Here is an 18,026-nt window from a genome sequence, read left to right on the forward strand (position 1 = left end):
CATTTACAGCACTCCAAATGTTTCATGTTGATTTTTCATTTTCAAAGCATGTTTCCATTTTAAAACTTTTTCTCCCTGAAAAGGGAGGAAAAAAAGAAAGAACTGAAAACAAAATATTTTGTTTTCATTTAACCAACCTTTTTAGAAGCAACCACCTCCCACCCCATCCTACTAAGCCATTGAAATATCCCTTATTCACACAGCTCCGGAACCACACTCCAACCCCATAGTAAAGTATTCACAGAAAAATTTGAGAGCAGATCTGTACACCTTCCCTTTGATCGGCAATAAAAGCATTTCCCTCCCCATCCCCATGGCACCTCCCAATTCTTTTGTCTACAGCTCCTCAGGGAGGCTTGTCCAACTTACTGTGACAGGCAGGTGACTTGCTGTGAAGGCAGTTCATGCAAATTGGAGCAAGCATTGCCTAACATACTAGATACAGAAAAAAAGGGAAAAAATAAGAGATTTGATCACAGCTTTATCCCATAACCTACAACGGGAATGAAAGAACAACACCCAAGCCAGACCAAAAGATCATCCACCCCACCACAGGCATGTATGTGCTTTTTAATGACATGTAACTATTTCTTGCTGTCCATATCCTGTAGAAATCAGTCACTCAGTCAGTTTATCAGAAGGACGCAGGACCCCAAGGAATGGGTTGGTCTTTGTTTCATGGGCTGGGAAAGCTACTACCAGCAGGCAAACTTATTTAAGGAGTTCCTCTATGCTCTCCATTTAGCAGGACATTCAGGTGGCCAGCATTAGTAACAGCAGAAGACCGAAAAAATAAAAAAAAGGTGTGTGTGAAGATTGCAGCATGGAAGATAAGAAATAGACTACAGAGTACCATAAGCAACTTAGATGTTTCTTTAAAGTCAAGAGGCGCAAGACCAGATGATGCTGGATAGGTGAGCTCAAAAAAGCAAATGAGAAGATACAGTAACACGGAAATGGGACATGGTAATAAAGAAAAGGTAGGACAGAAAATAAATACTGAACTGCTTTTTCAGTAGGTCAGATCGATGTTTGCTACTGAACCGTCCCCTCAGTACACAGATGGCTTGGGGTGGGTAGGAGAAGAAGGAGCTCTTCGTAAGTTGTAGCTTCCCAGTTTCATCCTGGAAGAAAAAAAAAAGCTGAGCTCTCCAGTTTTGCTCTTGGGTTTTCACATCTGTCATCAGGTGGACAAGTCTACAAATGTGTTCCTCGTGAGGCACCAAGTGTGTCCTTTAGCCTATCTTTGCCTGAGGAATGGCACAGTTGCCACAAAGCAGCATGTTTCTGTTTATTACTCAGCTCTGAAATACTGAAATCATGTAGTTTGGATAATAAGTACCTGGCATGAACGAATGCTGGAGGTGGTGAGAGCTGCAGCACTGCAGCTCGACCACCACTTTGATGATGAAGAAGTGCTTTTGGGGGGGGGCTTCAGCAGTGATTCTTGATGACAAAACCTCCATTTCTCGGTTACCAACTAGAGATATATTTTCTGAAGTTTTTAATCCAGATAAAATCCTTGTATCAAGCAGCCTGACTTTCTTCATAAAGAGAGCGGATCATTTCACACAAAACATCTTTACACATCACGCCCTACAGACTCTGGTCAGACCAGGTCACCTCTTACCAGAAGAGACTTTGAGGCTTCAGTTAATAAAGGATCTGCCCCGGCCACTCTTTCAACAGCTGCATCTTCTCACCTCTTGAACTTTGCTGTTTGATCTCTCTGCTGCCTCTTAACCTTCCCTCAGATGAGCTGAACAGATTGATCCCCTTTCATTTCTCGTTAGGTGACTTGTTTACCAGCACACACAAATCACAGCAAGAAAGGAGAATACTTAGTATTTGCTTGCTTTCCGTACAGTTGCCTCTGTTTCCCCGTCTGTAAAATGGACGGACAGATGCAGAGCCCTCCTTTTTGCAGGGTACCAGGATTAACCTGACTAACATCAAAGGTTTGGGTTTGTTGCTTTTTTTCTTTTTTCTTTTTTGATGCCATGAGACAAAAAGAAATATTTACAAACTGTGCTGTACTTCCAAAACTTCTCTAATGGTTTGTTCCCTGGACTTGACTCAGTCACTTACATCACAGACGTGCCACTTTTCACCTTCTGCAGCTTCTGTTTTGCTCACCTGGAAAAATGCCCCTCTCCTTTTTCTCAGAGTGCCTGAATTTATGAACGAGCTCTACCGCCGAAGCATTTTTTATAAATCAATGGTTTTAACACCGAATTGGTGTAATTGCACAAATCCCCAAGTGCTTACTGAGCCTCGTAACGTGACCGGTAGAGGTCAATCAGAATAGCTGTAGGGGATGACTTTCTTCTTTTTCAGGCTGTGGCTTTGAGGTAATTTATGCTCTTCTAGATCTTCTTTGATGCTTGTAATATTAACGTTGTGTTCTCAGGTGGCTTCGGGCAGGCAAGGCGAGGACACAGCACTCCGAAGCCGATGAAATGACTGGCAGGAGAGTGGTCCGGGACGATGCCCTACGTGCAGCAGGGCAGGGGAGGCAGCTCTCCAGGCAACGATACACATTTCCTTCCACTTTGCTTCCCAAGTAAGTTTTAATGCTGATGGAAGGCCCTTGGAGACTGAAGTCATCTCTGCCCCCATGCCCTGAGGAGCAAGCTGTCTAGCCCAGGTTGACACGGCACAAAATAAGGCAACAACATCATCCAAATAAAACCAAAAAAAAAAAAAAAAGCCAGGAATATATATATCTATAATCAGACCTTGTACAAATTGATTTGGCTTCCAGAAGCTTCTAGAGACACATATGTAGTACTTGACAGGCACAACGTCACTTATGACTGTAAACAACCCGATTCAATACACTGAAGCACGCTCCTGTCTACCCTCCTCCGGCTGAAGTGTACTACAGAGTGAAGCAAACGCCCACAGCCTTAAGGCTTTGTGGAGTAGGTGCAAAGTAAAAACAGCTCCAATTATCTAAGAAACAAGCTGCTTCTGCTCTTCTGGAAATTTGCTAAGAAACAATGAGAAAATTCCCTTCCCCCCCCCCCCCCCTATTTTTCTTTGTCAAAGCCTTATTTCAGGAAACCATCTGATTACTTTTAGACAGATCTGTTTTGTTCTTTTTTCTTCCCTGCGGTATAGCTGCCATCATACATGCCTCCAGAAGCACAGCAGTTTGTCTCAGGAATAGATCCTATCAGGACGGACTGTGAAGTCGGAGATAGCAGGATAAGATGGCCCTGGAGTTTTACGGAGATATATACCGAGCCACAGAGAAAGTCAGGCGGTTCACTGTGCTTCTAATTTGGATGACCCTAAGGGCTGTGGCTGGCCTCAGCGCATGTGATTAAACTGTGTTGTATCCCATTTTTCCACCAGCTCCACGGCACTCCGCAGAGCCAACATGAACCGTTTCTACCTAACCCCTTCTTTTATCAGTCAGTTACCTCCCTTATGTGCAACAACTGCCCCCATCAGGTACACCAGACCCCTTCTTGTCCATCACAAGTCACCTCCATCCCCACCAAGCTCATGAAGGCGCAATGTGAGACCTCCTGTTGACGTTAGGGGACTTCAGATCTGATGGATCGTCACACAACATAAAGGAGAAGAAAATCATAAGCAACAGAGATGGGAAGGAATGAATGCCTGCAAATCATCTGTATTCATTTCGTGTCGCACAACTGCCTGTGCATCGCAGACAGGAAGAAGAGAGGCAAGGCAAGCAATCTGGAAGCCTGTGGTGCTTCTTTCAAGTCAGTCCCAGTTGCCACTTCAATACGCAGCCTTCTTCCGCATCGACCCTACTGCATGTCTTCTCACAAAAGAATCGAAGACAGTCTTCAAATCTTGCTGAGAGGCAGCAGAGACAGGTTGGCCTTAGGCAAATGCCAAGAATAAGGACTAGAGGTATATTCTGTTCAACTGGGGAATCTCAGATTCATAGACCCCCCATTTCAGCTAAATAAACTTCTTGAGAGCAGTAGCAGCTGGTTAGGGCTGCGAGAGAAAGTCTTCCGTCAAAAGGATCACAAATGCCATGGAAAGATGGATGCCTTCCATCTTCAAAGCAAAAGGCAGTACACAGTGAAACACTTTGGTTCCCAGGAGCAGCAGCAGAGTGTGATAAATGACAAAGCGACTGCACTAGCAAGGTCAAACCCTCAGGACCCAAATTTCTTTTCACCTGGAGAAACAATCAGGCCTCCATGATACGGAGGTATTTAGATCAAGAGAGAAGAAGGAAGACCGAAGATGTTTTGGAGTCTACTGCCACTGAGTCGTATGTAACGTTTTCTTCTGTTTATCTTCAGGCTAAATGGGAAGCACTGCTGAGATGACTTAGTGCCGGGTCATCGTTAGCTCAGTTTGATAGAGATGTGATGTCATCTCTCCTATTTTTTAAACTGACATTAAATAACAGTTAAACAACATATCTCCTGCAGGAGAGCAAGATCTAGACAGTTCCCAACCCTGAAATTCTCCAGTACAAATGCTCTGAATGTGCCTGTTCTAATCTACCAAGGTTTTTATCTTCTTTTTTTTCCCTGTATTGCCGCCTTCTATTTGCTGCTTTGTGCCATGTTGTCTACTTTTTGTGAACCTTGCATGCTAGACATCCATATGCTAGACAAACACAGAAGTATTACATATTTCAGTGAACAGCAAAATTAAATTTCCAGTCAGTTCAAAATCTAGGTTTCATCTGCCTTTTCAGCGGTTACAAAAGAGGAATATTGTTTACTTGCTGTATTAAAAAAAAAAAAAAAAAAAAAGGAAGGAGCAAAACAGAGAAGAGAGAAAGAGAGAACCGGTGTCTAGTTTGCTAAGCTGAAGTTAGAGCAAACTTATTAATTATAAAAGACAAACATGCATGAATGTACAAAGACTAAGTGCAATGCACTAGGTCAGCTTAACAAAATTAAAAACAGCATTTATAAATCAATATCGGATTTCAACAGACTAAGGAAAAAATACATCTGGCAACCAGTTGTGAGTCCACAGGAACATCTTCACTGCCACACCTGCAATGCTTTAGGGGAAGAAGAGGTAGGATAAAATGGAATGCTTGAATTAATCAAGTAATAGACTCCTAAATCTGAGGATCCTGCTCGCCTAGAACACAACTTCACTTGTTTCCAATGTACCACTTCCCAAAGGAGAAACACTGCTATTCACTGCACGTGATAAGAATATATATCAGCGTAAGAACTCATCTACATTTATGTTCATCAGTAGTTTTACTATAAACAAATCCTGCAGAAGGCTAAATGAGAAGCAGCATGGTCTAGCAGAAAGACACAGCACATGGTGGAAAACTCAAGAATCTACTTCTCCCTTTGGGAGCAGTTCATTGAGAAACAGTAAACAACTTGGTGTCTTCATTTCAGGCTTCCTACCAAAGCCATGGGAAATGGCAGCAGTCAGTTAAGCACAGCTTAACTCAAGTCAAAGGACAGATATAGAGAGGAGAGAATTAAAATATACCGCATTGGCCATATGATGGACAGCAGTCTCCGAAGCCTGATGTCGATGGGGATGAAGGATTTTCTTCGGAGCTATTCTGCTTGTTTGTGTTTAAGTGGGAACTGAAAGAAACCCACTGAGATACTGCGCAGCAGTTTCCCAGTTTCTTTCCAGGGAGAAGCCAGAACTCAGGAAGGAAGAAATGAAACAAGCTCAGAAATCAAATGTCAGCAAACATGGGCAGCCCAGGTGAACCACCGGCAGATGCTGAGCCTTGGCAGGAGCCGACAAGTGTGAGCTGGGGCATCCACAGAACACCCTGGAAGCAAAGGCTACCCTTGACAAGCCAGAAAGAGGGAGCCACAGACCAACACAACAAAGGAGAGAAATAGAGGCATCTGCAAATATTTTGTGGATAAAAAGAGGAGAAAATAGTTCAGCACAATCCCAGGCAGTGACCAGCTTTAACATGCACTGTGTCAACTACTACATAACCATCACCGAAGCATCCCCCAGGTCCCCCAAGAAGACAAGGACTAATGATTTCAACCACAGGGGCCACATTTACTTGTGCATCTATGTAAAATACCTTACCAATACTGCATCCAAATGTGTACTTCCCCTCTTTATACAAAGAATCTTTTTCACAAATAGGTGAGGATGGCAGACTTGTACATACCACCAGCTTCTGCTGGCAAGAGTCCTTCTGTTATTTCTATTCCTTACTTTTCCCATTGCATTTCTACAGTTACACCAACTAGGCATCTGCACATAAGACTACAGAAGACTTCCAAATGATGGCCACATTGTGAGATTAAATAAAACCAACTAGCAAAAATCCATGTGCTCCACTGATGAGAAAATGCAGAAGATCCTCAGGATTGCACAGAGACCTATGGCCATCTGTCAGAAACCACAGCCTGTTGTCAGCAATGTCTGTGAGCCAACTTTCCCATCAAATTGAAGTAAATTTGCTGAAAACTTTCCATTGTGCCAGTGCACACATTAAAAAATAATAAAATTAAAAAGCGTGTTCAGTTTTTCAACTCATCCACATTCTCCAAGACCCTTCACTGATGGAGAACATGGTTGAAAGGGAAAGAAACAGATATCAGCTCTATCTTGCAAGGAAGGTGAAGTGGCTTGTGAAGCTCTGCCTAGCTGGAGGAGCATCTGAGATAAGAAACCCAGCGGGTCTCAGTGCTCTGTTCAAATGTTCCCACTTGTTGATCCCTTGATTATTTCAAGAAATCCTTAACAGCACACTAATTCACCGTTCACAGAATCACACAGAATCACAGAATGGTGGAGGTTGGAAAGGATCTCTGGAGGTCATCTGCTCCGACCCCCTGCTCAAGCAAGGAAACCTAGAGAAGGTTGCCCGGGACCATGAAAGACAGTTCACAAAAGGACTTTGTGTATTTTTAAACCACATCACAATCTTTGTGAGTTAGAAGGGATGGTGACTGCCTTGGCTAGCTGTATTTCAACTTTTTACCACCCCAGATAAAAGACAAAAAAAAATAAAAAGTTTTTAAAGCATGGGATGTTCCTCAGGAGGTGAAAAGCCACAGCCAAGTAAAGAATTGTTGGGGTGCTTACAAAGCAACAGGATGAAAATTAAGCAATGTGGACTGAAGAGGAACTTGGGATAGAGGTGTTTTAGACCACAGTCATTCACCAGAGGGATGCAGTGGGAGAATACAACAACAAATTTGCCTAAATCCTGGAAAACACCTTAACAAAAACCCCTTGTCGTCAGGGGACAGGAGGCCCCACAGGACAGAGAAGAGCCTCCTGCCACATCTCCTGCCTGCTGCAGAGCATGGTAGGCAAGTGGCAGTACTAGCATAACACGAGAAAAAGAGACTTCACAGGTTTGAAGGCTTACAAGCAAGGACGACAAGACAGCGCGCACGAAGCCTGCTTCAGCATCTGGACGTGTAAATACACGCTGTCAAAGGAGCTCGTCTTCTCCAGGCCAGCTCCGCTCGGAGAGCGTTTGTCGAGGAAAAAGTGGAGGCAGCTAATAGCAGGAGACAGCCTGATGAGAGCTAAACATTCTCAACTTTCTTTCACCCTAATGACAGATACATTTGGGGTGTATCCACCATCATGCTGAGAAAACTGTATCGGTGAGGCCTGCTCTGACACAGCTACCAGGCAGTTATGAACCATAAAAGCCTCGTTTCAGCTCGTTTCCCAGCTTCAGTATCATTCACCGCATACTTTGGGACTTCTTCCTGCTGATAAGCTCATGTAGCACATGATGGCACCAAAGGGAACCAAGTGCAAATATCAAGGAGAAAAGCAGCTTCGCTTCAGCGTGTGACTCATGCGAGAACGCCAAGCCCTGAGCAAGCCAAAGGAAAACAGCTGACTATCAAACTGTGCCTGTAAGCTCAAAGTTGCCCTTAAAAATACAGACTGCGAGTTTTCACCAAAAAAAGCGGAGTGTTTTTTTATACAATTTGCCATGGGTAAGACCCTGATGAAGACAACACATAGGGTGAGATCCTTTTGCCTAAATAACGGCAAACAAACTACAAACAGACTTGGGGGATGAGATGCTGGAGAGCAGCCCCGCAGAAGGCAATCTGGGGGTTCTGGTTGATGGCAAGTTGAATCTGAGCCAGCAGCGTGCCCTGGCAGCCACAAGGAACCGTACCCTGTGGTGAAAACTCAAGCACGGCACTGCTGGCTGGGCGAGGGAAGGGATTGTCCCAGTCTGCTCTGTGTTGGTGCGGCCTCACCTTGAGCACTGTGTGAAGCTTTGTGCGACACAATATAAGTCTATAAAATTATTAGAGAGTGTCCAAAGGAGGGTTACAAAGATGGTGAAGGGTCTGGAGGGCAAGATGTGTGAGGAGCAGCTGAGGTGCCTTGGTTTGTTCAGCCCAGAGCAGAGCAGGCCGAGGGGAGGCCTCATGGCGGCCTGCAGCTCCCTCACGAGGGGAGCGGAGGGGCAGGCGCTGAGCTCTGCTCTCTGGGGACAGCGACAGGACCCGAGGGAACGGCATGGAGCTGGGACAGGGGAGGGTCAGGCTGGGTGTGAGGGAAAGGGTCTGCACCCAGAGGTGGTCGGGCACTGGGACAGGCTCCCCAGGGCAGTGGTCACAGCACCGAGCCTGCCGGAGTTCAAGAAGCATTTGGACAACGCCCTCAAACACATGGTCTGATTTTTGGGTGGTCCTTTGTGGACCCAGTAGTTGGATTCAATGATCCTTGTGGTTCCCTTCCAACTCAGGATATTCCACGATTCTATGATTTGATGAAATATAGGTGCCAAATAACACCTGAGATGCCCTACAAGGTGTATGTGGGGCTAGTAGACCTGAAAGGGACCTTCTGGGCTGCCAGGAGAGCAGAGACCAGCTTCAAATTAAGGCAACTAACTCTCAGCGAGTGTCTGAGCCTCCATGGCTGCTGGTAGGGATTTAAGTCAACACAGTCAGTGGAGCCTGGAGAGGAAGTCAAAATATGCAGGAGGTGCTTACTTTTCATTTAAAACAAAAAAAAAAAAAAAAAGAGGGAATGGAGGAAGATGGCAGCTTCTAGGATGCAAACACACACAACAGACAAAAAAAATAAAAATTACCTTTAAATTGCTCTTCCTCATCTCCCTGTTCTGTGCTCTAATTCTACCAATCTCCCTCTAATACAGCAGAAGAATTGAACAGGTGAAGTCTCTTCAGGCTGGAAAAAGAATGACAGGATGGGGAAAAGCCCATAAAATATCATCCTCTGACATACTGAGTGGCCAGGAAAAAGCAAACTACCCCAGTGCCAGGGAACACAGGTTTAAAACTGCAATGGGACCAAGAGAAGAAAAATCCATCAGGTGGTATTAATCAGAAATGTATCACCTCTGGCTCAGGGAACATGGAAAACACTGGAAGAAGCCTTGCTCTGTTTGCCCTCATGCTCTTCACTAAGCAGCCACGACTCATCACATAACTGGAGACGAATTGGTCCGTCTTGCATGGACACATCTCTGACGTGACCCAGTTGTCTCTTCATATGACTGTCAGAAGGAAACTCCCCAGGTAAGCACAGAACTGGACTTTTCAAGAATTGCCAGGATACCTGGAATTCACCTCTTTTGGTCAACTGCTCTGTCTTGCCTCTTTGACTACTAAGTGCTCTTTGTATGACCTACTAACTTGGCCTTCGGATCAAGGTTAGAGCCAACCCTGAGACCCACACTTCAAGATAACTGAATTATCAAGTATTACAAGAGCTCCTTCACCAAAGGGGAAAGAGAAACGCTTAGCAGAAAGGAGAGAGCAAGAGAATCACCAGCCACCAAAGACTAGTGGCTGAGCATCCTTCTCTGTTCAGGCAGGCTCAAATCTAAATCCATCCATGTGTTAACGAAGGTAAACATTGTCTTTAGAGACTGAAGTAGGGAATGGGCATGAAAAAGTTACAGATGCTAAGCCCACATCCGATGAAAATTGGGCAGCTCTGTACTACAAAAGACGAACCTGTGTTGCTCTTCAAAGAAATAGTGTAATTATGCTGTACAATTGCACACCTGCCAAGGAAGCATGGGAATCAAGACGGTTCTGCGGTATAAAAGTATTTAGGTCCCACATAAGGTGAGGCGAGAGACAGACCCTGTTGTGCTGTATTTGCTTTCAGCCTGCGATGGTAGTGTCAACAGCACTTTCATCACACAGGCATTCCCTTAAAAACACCATTCCACAGAACTGCAATATTGTGTGGGCATGCACGCATGTGTAGAAATACATACTCCCACACACGCCGTTTTTATTCTCTAACTAAGCTCATCTAAACTCACTGGCCCCATTTTTTAGTGTTGGTTTTTAGTGGCTTGATCCTACATAAAGGATAGCGTTCATATTTGAGGATTATTTCTTTCCACTCTTTGCATGCATGCAGTCAGTTTTTACCTATATTCTTTCTCTCACAAACTTCTTCAGCTTGAAGAAAGCATCATTCTGAAAACAGAATAAATAAAACATAAAATGAAGGAGGCTCTGTAATGGAGTTAGGACATGGACCAAAAGAACTTGTAATTCAAATGTTCTATTGCACCATTTGCTTGTGTTACATTCAAGGCTTTGGGAAGCCATCCAAACCTACACAGACATAAAATAATCCACGGAAATTACAGCTGCAAGGTGCCAGCACCAAAGGAAAGTGCTTTGACTGGAAAATGAAACTGAAAACCCAACGATAAAGTGAAAAATATGGAACAGCTTGTGCGGGAAGAGAAATGGTGAATAGAGGAGATCCAACAGAAAAAAAATATAAAATCAAATGACAAAGGGAGGGAAAACAGTCCCATGCAAAAATGAATGGGACAAATGTTGGAGCAGTTTTGATCCCTGCCAGTTTGTTGTTTTCTCCCCCTCCTTCCTCTTATCTCAGTGTAGGACCTAGGAGATCCCTAACAGGCTTGGCCATTTTCCTTCCTTTGTGAATCAGCCACAGAAAAGTCTAAAATCCCAAAAGCAAGGTAAAACAGAGAGGATTGGAGACATACAGGCCTTACGTGCCTTTGGATCAGACAAAAGCCCCTGGTGAACTGATCACAGCCATAGGGCATGGCTCTCTGACACGGATCATCACATGGGACATGAGGTCCATGTCACCTTTCACCTCCCTTAAAGAGTTGTGCTGCTTTGGGGAGCTCTTAGGAGAGCCCAAGGGAAAGGACCGTGGTGGTTGGTGAGACCCCAAGCACCTAAAGCTCTCCTAAACCCCGTAACAGAAAGTCCAAGGACTTATCTCTTACTTTCCAGAACCACTCTCCAAGCTCATAGCTCTTCTTCTCCACCATTTATATTCCTCTTGGAAAATAACCTGATTAAATCACATTTAACTTGGGGAAAAAAAAAAAAAAAAAGTAAAAAGATGAAAACTCTGGCTTTTAATTTAAAGAAGATAGAAAAAAAAAACAACCCATTGTAACTTTCAAATCAAAACCCAATCTCACTATGTTGTAAGGAAGGAAATGAAAACACCGCTCCTGGAGCATAACCAAAATTGTTTGAGGTCAAATATAACACTAAACAATTCAGGCAATTAAGATCATGGGAGCAGAGGGAAGGTGCAAAGAGTTGTGTCTAAAGGGTTCTCATTCCAGGATGAGACCAAGAATATTTATTCAAATTGAACACTGCCTCCCTCCTTGAGCTGCCTTAATCCGAGGATTAAATTTGTTATCCACACAAAGTATGACAATCTAGCCCCTAATGACTACATGCTCATAAAAATCAGAAGATATTGTTGTTATTTCAACTAAGTGTCATAAACAACTGTATCAATTACGTTTTACCAGGCACTGTACATATTGCGGATGCTTGAGAATAAAATTGTTCCATTGGAAAACAAAGTATGTGCAAGCTCCAGCAGGGATGGGTCATCCCATTTTAAAGTGCTCTAAGGAAATACATGCCTCTACCAGGCCATTACTTTGCAGGGAACGTTTCAAAATCAATTTTCAAATACTCAGTTCCGAAAGTTGAGATAGCTGCTCTCTGCAGATAAAATTAAGGGAAACTATAAAAGAACGAAAGGCTAAAAAAAGAAGTATGGTCCAGATGGATTCCCGGCTGAATTCTGTAAAATATTTACAGATCTTCTGTCACCAAAACTTACGCTTCTTTTTGATGAGGTGGAAACCAAAGGCTCTCCACCTGTCCTTTAAAAAAAAAAAAAAAAACTCACAGAAGATTTAATGTTATTACAAAAAAGAAAAAAAGGCAGACAGAGACTTTCATCTCATCTGTAATTACTGCAAGTAACTCCAATTAATCAATGTTGATTCTACAATTCCGTGAAAAGAGATATTGTCCCTTTGCTTAATTTAGCACGAAGTTATTCCCTAAATTCCAAGTTCAAGAGTTTGTTCATTAAAATAGACTTAGCTCGGATAAGCACAGGCTGATACCACCATCATTCATGTAACAAATTAACAGTCTAGTCCCATGACAGCGCTGTCTCTAGATACCAAAAGATACTTAATCACGTGTCACAAGGATAAAACATCCACTTTTTCATTTAAGATTAGCCAAAAAAAGTTCTCAGTTTACTGCTCCTAAAAACTGATGTTCTGTTTGCCAAAACTGGGACTGCCCAAGAAGGAGGGAGCAGTTTATACATCAAGGACACGAAGATCAACTTTACGTTGGTTGTGGACCTCCAGCTGATACTGAGGAGGAACATGGCATAGTCTTTTACACCGCAAAGAACCCTGCCACGCTAATCAGGAATTTTGGAGAAGGGTTGCGACACCACCAGTAATCCAACCCTTTTGTTTCAGGGCATGCACCGAGGCAGTATTTGGTACCTTTGGATTTGATGTAGAAGGGAGAGGAGGTAACAACATGAAGGCAGTGGGCTGAAACCAGGGGATGAAGGTCCAGGTCATGGCTCTCGGGCTTCTTGTTCAAGGCTATGCATCTTTCTTCTTCCCTTTTTCCCCAGTAACCCAGTAAAAGACGTTAAAACACAATTTCCCTCCATTACGATGCATGAATTAAGCTTGGATCTTTATATGTTGGGTTTTCTCAGCTCTGTGCAATACAAGTAACTACCTCCCCTTGCATCTCTGCAGGCAGATTAATGGGAAAACAAACAAACATACCGACCCATTTCACATATTACCACAAAATGGGAATTTACAGCAAATTAGATGTTAGAGGTTTCTTCCAATGTTTTATTTAAAGCTGACCTCGGATCCATTATTCAGTGCAGCATTAAGCTTTTTAGAAGCAAAAGAAGAGACTATATAATGAATCGGTCTCCGCTGGATGTTGACTTGATGAGCACTACAATTAATTCACATTAACACGCTGCCCTTCCCTTCCCTTCACACTTTCAGAAATGTCTCTCTAAACCAATCTATGATTACCAGTCATACAGAAAAGCTTCAGAAAAATACTCCTCCACAAGCATATGGCAGAGCAAATTTGTCCAACGTTGCAGGCTTTTCATGGCATTTATCTTGAAGAAGGTAGTACACAGCGACATAGATGTCTACACGTTGGCTACGCTCATAAAGGCACAGAGCTTTTTGCTACCCCACTGTAGCGTGCCCCATCTCCTTAGGACAGCATCCTGCTTACCAGAGGTGCTTCAGACAGATGGGGACTGTCATCAGCCACCCAGGATCTCATCTGTAACACCCATCCTCAAAACCAAGGCCGTGCTTTCTAGGAGCCGCACTCGACCTCAGCCACATGCCATGGCAACCAAATTCAAGTGCACTTCTTCAAAACCGTCACTTATTTAAAAAAAGAAAAAAAAAAAACAGAAAAAAAAAAGAAAAAAGAAAAGAAAAAAGTAAAAACAGTATGTTTAGCCAAGCACTTCACAAATGACATGACTCCCATACTCAATAGTACTAAAAACGTATTGAAAATGTGGCAATAAACAGCACGGTCCCACCGCAGCCTTGCTGCTCATGATGCTCCTCCATCTCAAAGTACGCAGAGCAAGGGAACGGCATTTGTTGCACATGTTAGCTGTCAAAAACACAACTTCAGCCCCTGGTATTAGTTAACCTTAGCCACTGAGGAATCCCTCCTGTATCCGCATACTGTCTCACAACACACCGAACCAACTCAGCCTTCCCGATTTAACCGTGTGACACTCGCTCTTGGGCACGGTGAGATGGAAAAGCTCCTAAAATAACAACTTCAGACAATGTAATTTCATTAAGGCAGGCTGACCCTTGCTGCTTCTGCTCGTGTTCCTCCATGGTATCATTTTCAGGTATTCAGTTCTCTATCTTGCAAACCTCCTTTTTCTTTCCGAACTTCTAGTTGTCTATACATGCACAGCTTTAGAAATATATATATATAAAAGTGAACACAGATAAATCCTCAAGGCATTTCTCTCCATGCTGGTCCAAATAAGAACAGTAGAAGAACAAGACTTTTCTAAGTGTTACACTCAGCAGTTTGAAAGAGTATGCGAAGTCTTCCTCTACGGGCTATTTCATTAAAAAAGGTACAAGGACTAACGATGCCTCATGTCTACAAAGAAACCTCTTCTAGCTCAACTGATAGTTCTGAGAATTCAGGGTCCAGAAGTTCTTAATAACTGCTACAAAACCCTCACAAACACCAAAACAAAAGCTACCTTTTCAATTTGCTGGGTTAAAAAAACCTTGGGATGCAGATGCCTGAGGTCCAGGCAAGCAGCAGACCCGCAGAGTAGGTGCCGTTTCTCCTCCTCCCTGACTTTACCAACTATTTTAAAAAGCCTCACACCTTATCTCATCGCTGCTGAAGCATACAGCTGCTGCTCTGAAGAGGCATTAGTTAAAACAAAATGCTCACGTATGCCCTGTCTCTGCCACTGAAGCCAACAGAGATAAATTAAACCTGAAGGACTCTCAGGAGCTGGAAACTCCAGATTGCAAAATCTAAACTGTCTGAAATCTGCATTTCGAAACGAGAAGGCCTGTTTAGCTTTCAGGCATTTCGTTTTGTAGGATTTTGCCAGTACTGCACACACGAGTTTGTCCTTCACGGAATAACATTTCAGCTTTGCATGTAAGTGAATCTACATATTTTACATTTTAAATTAAAAGTTATATTAATTTTTATTTTATACATTAAATAACCTTTACAGTGACCCAAAAAGGAGACCCCCACCTTTCAGCATTTCTTTAAAACACCGTGACTTCTTAAATGAGTTTCAATCTATTATTCTAACTGCAGTATGGATTTTTTCGTCTCTCATTTGTTCATCTCAAGACAAAGCTATAATGAACTGAATAGAGACACAAAAATTCCCCCAGAAAAAATCCCTATCAGCCACTACCTGAAAGCCTCTGACAAAGACCTGCCCACAATTTCAAGCTGTGGTTTCTGGAGAGCTTTTTCCTTTCTTATCTCTGCCAGAAACCTCCATCCTCACAGGCCAGCCCAACCTCTCCTGCTATTTTACTCAGGGGAAAAGCAGAAGCCACATCCACCATCCCCTGAAGAAACTTGTCAAGCCTTTTCACTTAACGAAGTCAAACTGAAACATTTGCATAATTTTTTGATGCATGACACGGCTAAGTCAGCCTAGACCTTTTCAGCCAGCACCGCAGACGGGCGTGCAAACTTCATTACACTTCAGAACAACCATCAGTAGAAGAGGAAAGATGATTTTCCTAAAAATACAGTAAGTCAGCGTCAACCTTTCAAAAGGGACTGAGTTATTTCACCCATCAGCTCCTCAAAAGAGCAATCAGATGGTCACAATTTCTGTTTGCCGTCTAGAGTGAAGGTCAGTTCTCCCATTAGGGAAGCTCTGATAGCCCACATGGATGGACACCATCAAAACGTGGTCTTTGCATATTCAGGACGTGATGTTGCCCGGCTATAACCTCTGCAAGAGGGATGAGCTGAGCGAAGGAAGCAGCAGCATTCAGCGACACAATGGGGCAGGATTTCCAAGCTGCAGACAGACCAAGCAGTGTGCAGGACAAGAGGATGCACCAGAGGAGAGAAGACCGGCGCTTGCCTGTGAAGAGTAAGGAAAAATTTCTCTTGAGGGACTTGAGTCTGACTGGCATATGCTTGAAGTCTCCTGCTGCCAGGACTAAAACATCCTTAGAATTATTTAATATTACAGATGACAAGCTTCCTAACTCGGAAAGGATTGTGCAGCTCAAGGGAGTTTTGTGTTAGAGCTCATCTTCATATGGAGGAGTTGATCAAAGAAGTGGAAATGAGTGGCTGCTTGGGTAAACGTGACTTGTTCACTTTAAAAAAAAAATTAAAAAAAAAATAAAATCACAAATCTAGAATAATAAAAAAAATCAGTAATATAAATCAGTAATCAAATCAGTAATGTAAGTCCTTGCTTGTTCTAAAAGGCCTGTTTTATAAAGTAGAAAAGGAGCGGGGAGAACTGAACCCGTTAAAGGTGAACAAAATATCCGTGATAAGTAGGAATTTGGCAGGTACCCCTTTTTGGATGTCCACAGTTCTCATCTGGGGAAGGCAACCCATCTCACAGGGGGAAAAACAGACCTTACGATACACTTACAATGTTCGTATATGAATTGGTGGGGAAAAAAATGGACCAGTTTGGTAAAATAGAAAACAGCACGCAGGACATTTACCACCAAAAAAAAAAAAAAAAGGCAAAGGTAACCTTCAACAGAGTTTGTACAGGACAGGACAGAAGTAACTGAACTCAGAAATAATTCAGGAAAATCATTATACATTATACAACATTCATAACTTTTTTCTACATTTGGAAAATATTTGGAAAACATTCAAATGCACAATTTCACTGAAAGCTGGTGGAAATTGTTGTTCACCTCATCAGTTGCTCAAAAAAGTTCAAAAATAGCAGCTTAGATGTGATTAAATCCAGCAAGTGTCGGTAACATCCGCACCAACGTAGCTGAAAAAGCCAGCTAAGCAGCGATTTGGCTCATTAGTGCTGATTTGTGACACCATTTGGAAAAATCAAGGAAATTCCAGAAGAAAAGCTAACGCTGAATCAAAGCTAAAGGGTAAAACAGATAATACACTGCTCATTAGCGGCCTGCCAGCCTAACAACAAATCCAGAAAAAGAAAAAGGAAAAAAAAAAAAAAAGAAAAAAGAAGTAACAGCTGATGTTGGACTCAGTTATTAAAGGAGAATATCTTCATTTCCTGACGCAGTGGCCAAATTAACCCTTCTGGTTTTCTCTCCAGCAAACGATAAGCTCAATACATTGGTTCTCCAAATGCTGGTAACGTAACGCTCAGCCAACAAAAAATAGCTATTAAATATTTAAATCAGTCTGGATTTATGGGAACTATGGCTTATCAAACTGCGTGATGAATTTTCTTTCCCGACGATCCCAAGCGGCACTGATAAGGGCGATGACACCGCCCTGATGCACGCAGAGAAGTCCGCGAGGCACGGCACCATCTTGAGTGACCAAACACAAAGATCAACAGATCCCAGATCAAAACTTTCATCGACCACAAGACGTCAGGCTGTAATTATGTGCATGCAATTACCAGAGCTGGGATGCGAAGGCTACTTCTACACTTCTCCAAGCTCATGGCCATGTTAGGTCCAGATGTCAAGTCCAATGAAACATGGACCAAGCATCCAAAGATGACCCAGAGAACTACTCACGTACTGAAAATAGCAGTTTTTTCTAGTCCTGCTATACGTCTTGGTTCGCCAAAGGTAGATTTTGGTGCAACTCTACCTAAAAGGTGATGTATCTAGCACAGGATTTATCATTAACTGCCTCTTTAATTAGCTGAACAAGCCAACTAATCACAGGTAAGCTTGAAACTTGGTGGCAAACTAGAAATCAGGAGATAATTTCCATCGGCAGGGACCATTACCATTGGAAAAAAAAAACACTGTGGAGATTTAAAAAAAATTAAAATGCAATGAGGGATGATCTAAGTTTAGATTTCCCTCTCCCGCTTTAAAGATATGCTTTACTTCAGAGGGAAAATACCTGAAGGAAAAAAAGCCTTAAGGTATTTGCTATATAAAAAGTCAGGTTAGATATTGAGCGTGAATCCTTCTGGCTTTATAATCCACTTCTCAGCTGCCACTGAAATCACTGGAGCTACACTCAGTG

At 42.9% G+C, this 18,026-nt stretch overlaps 1 protein-coding gene across 7 annotated transcripts in view; it reads right to left on the reverse strand.

The window, feature by feature from the left end:
- The window catches only part of TSNARE1 (t-SNARE domain containing 1), a 462,920-nt gene that overhangs the window by 363,968 nt on the left and 80,926 nt on the right, over nt 1-18,026 (reverse strand). Inside the window, exon 1 of one of the 7 annotated variants that reach the window (XM_013190974.3) lies at nt 1,006-1,124. The exons of the other annotated variants lie outside the window; for them this stretch is intronic. The gene's annotated coding sequence lies outside the window, so the exon portion shown is untranslated. Of the gene's footprint in view, nt 1-1,005; nt 1,125-18,026 lie in introns of those variants that run through there. 7 annotated transcript variants of the gene reach the window in all.

Source organism: Anser cygnoides, chromosome 2 (genome assembly GCF_040182565.1).
Source record: "Anser cygnoides isolate HZ-2024a breed goose chromosome 2, Taihu_goose_T2T_genome, whole genome shotgun sequence".
Classification (NCBI taxonomy): domain Eukaryota; kingdom Metazoa; phylum Chordata; class Aves; order Anseriformes; family Anatidae; genus Anser; species Anser cygnoides.